Source organism: Lissotriton helveticus, chromosome 4_1 (assembly GCF_964261635.1).
Source record: "Lissotriton helveticus chromosome 4_1, aLisHel1.1, whole genome shotgun sequence".
In the NCBI taxonomy this organism is placed as follows: domain Eukaryota; kingdom Metazoa; phylum Chordata; class Amphibia; order Caudata; family Salamandridae; genus Lissotriton; species Lissotriton helveticus.
Genome location: NC_136063.1, coordinates 1,091,275,812 through 1,091,278,440, shown reverse-complemented (window position 1 = coordinate 1,091,278,440; position 2,629 = coordinate 1,091,275,812).

Genomic DNA, 2,629 nt, shown 5'->3' with positions numbered 1-2,629 from the left:
AACTAAAATAAAAATTGCCCAAAATGGTAATTACCCCTGCCCAATGGGCCACTCCCCAGACACTATTCAAATAAAAGCATTGAGAATTTGTTGTTTATTGTTTTTAGTTAATAAAAACCATCACAATACAAAATACAGTTTAAATACATCTTTTTTTAAAAAGGATGTCGCTCCATCTCATTAAAACGTTATATATATAATAATACATCAAATAAGAGTTATATTACAATTTTATAAAATATAATCAGAGCGTAGTTATAAGTACTTTACAGTTTTCAACAGGTTTGTATGGGGGGTACGTAGGAGATATGACAAGCATGATTCTGTTGTTTATGATGTCGTCAATTACCATAACTTTAGCTTCCTTAACAATGACATACAGTTAAAGTCTGCCTTTATGGATACTTCCTACTGTCTCTTTTACAATTCAAATAAAAGCAATATTACACTAAAGAGAGACAATGGTGGAATGAAGAAACTTTTTCCTCCCCTCCTGTGTGACTCTGCCCTCCGTGGAGTGAGGACATATCCTCAGGAAGGCCTCCTTCCTTGACATGCTGGAAGCAATTGGCTTTCATGCATCCCCGATGCCTCGTGATGATGATGCACCATGCCTCCGCTGACATCAGATTGCCAGGGGAGGAGTCTGGTGCCGCTGAAGGTGCTTCTACTAACAACTCAGGTGGAGGCATGTGGCGCTGGGACCTGCAGGGGAGTACCATTGCTTCTCGTCATGGGTAGGTGCTGGGACATGCTAGAGCCGTCCTCAGTTACTGAGCAGTGATGTCATGACCAGTTCCTTCATGCCCCTAGCACCGAAGCAGTTAATAACACTGTGCTCTGTTTTGCTGACATTATAACTGTTTTGCTCACATCATGATGAATTTGCAGTTTTAGTTATGTTCTATGGGAAGTTTTCCTACATAAACCCTTTCTTGGGGGTAAGCCAAAGAGTTTCTAGAGACTTTTATGATGCTAATAGACAATGCAGTTCAATTTCTTATCGATTTTGCTGCTCATCTGGGATTTAAAATAATTTTTGACTTTGCTCATTTTTCTGTATTTCCCTATTAGTGAGAACCTTCATTTCAATGACTTATTTCTGTAGTTATAATTTCTATATTCTACTTTTTGAATTTTTGTAATAATTTCTCCCTTGAATTATTGAGTTTGCCCTTATTTGATTGACTGTATTTTGATATGCTGTGTTGACTTATGTCGGGAAGACATTGCCTCATGAAATCGAGGTTAAACATCATCTTCAATAAATCTACCTCTGGGCTTGTTGTTGTGTCATTTTGATGTGTAGAATTTTATGGGTTCCCTGCACCCACAAAACATTGGTAGCAGAAGATGGTTGGGAGATAAGAGCACCTTCTATCTGCTTTAAGGATATCGTTTTGCCCTGTCTTTCGTTTTTGTTGTTGTAAAAATCTATCACTTGTGGCTTTCTATTTTCTACAGCAAATTTTCCAGTTGGATTATTTGCTGAATTCTTGATGTGCAGTGCTATTCCTGAGAAAAGAGGATTGTAAGTATAAATAGGATACAGGATGGTTCTTGGAATTGAGTGTTTTGGTGTGCTAATGGTGTATTGTTATGTGTATTTGAGAATGCAGTTTGTGTTTTTTTATGGATTGTTGTGCTGCATGTGGAATCTTTGGTTATGCAATACTGATTATTGGTTCAGTTGGTGGTTTGATTAATGTGATTTTGATGTACTAGTCTTATTTTTGATTTGCATCAAAGATGGTTTGCTTTGCTATAAGTAATCTGTTTTGTCTTTATACAAGATCTCGTGATCTAGTTGTTAAACTTGTCGGTAAAAAGGTAGTGTGTTTGTGAGGTGCTCTATTCACACAGATAGGGGTTTTTCTGAAATAACCAGCTTTCTTTTCAGGGTTTGGGTGTCTAACTTGGGTTAGTGTTATTTGTTCCCTTGTGCATGTTATGTTATGTTATGTTATGTTATTTAATCTTTTGTATAGCGCACGGCGACTCAAAAAGAGTATCCCGGCGCTTTTAGTAAAGGAGAGCTGCATCATAATAACATAACACGTTTAAAAGAAGGGGAAGAGAAAAAGAAAAAAAAGAAAAAGAAAACCAGAAAAGCATACAAAATAAGATCTACTGAGTAAACAACTCACGCATGTGAGTAAATACTCACGTTAGAGGGGGATTGCCGCTGGAACAGAGTCTGCTTTTGTGTTAATTGTGTTTGACAGGTGCCACAGATGTATTGTTCTTGTTTGTATTGTTTGCAAGATTGTGTTTTTAACTTGCTTATTTTCTGCTATTTAGGTTGAGCAGACGATTGTTTATTTGTGTATGTTCAGTGAAAAAAAGTTATCTATTTTTTCCATTCATGTAAAAAGCTTTGCTGCATTGACTGACCCGAGGAGTTGTGCTGGGATTGTGAAACCTCAACACAGTCACACAGTGATTGGTTGATCTTTGGCATAGCCGTGCTGGGATTGGTTGTTGTTTGTCTTCTTGTTTTTTGTAGGTTTTGGATTAATTTGAGGTAGAATAATGGGTGCTGTTTTGTAAAAGCCGAAAGCTACTAGAGTAGCTTTCGGCTTTTACAAAACAGCAGTACCTGCTAAGAAGGTACAGAAAACTCATCTAG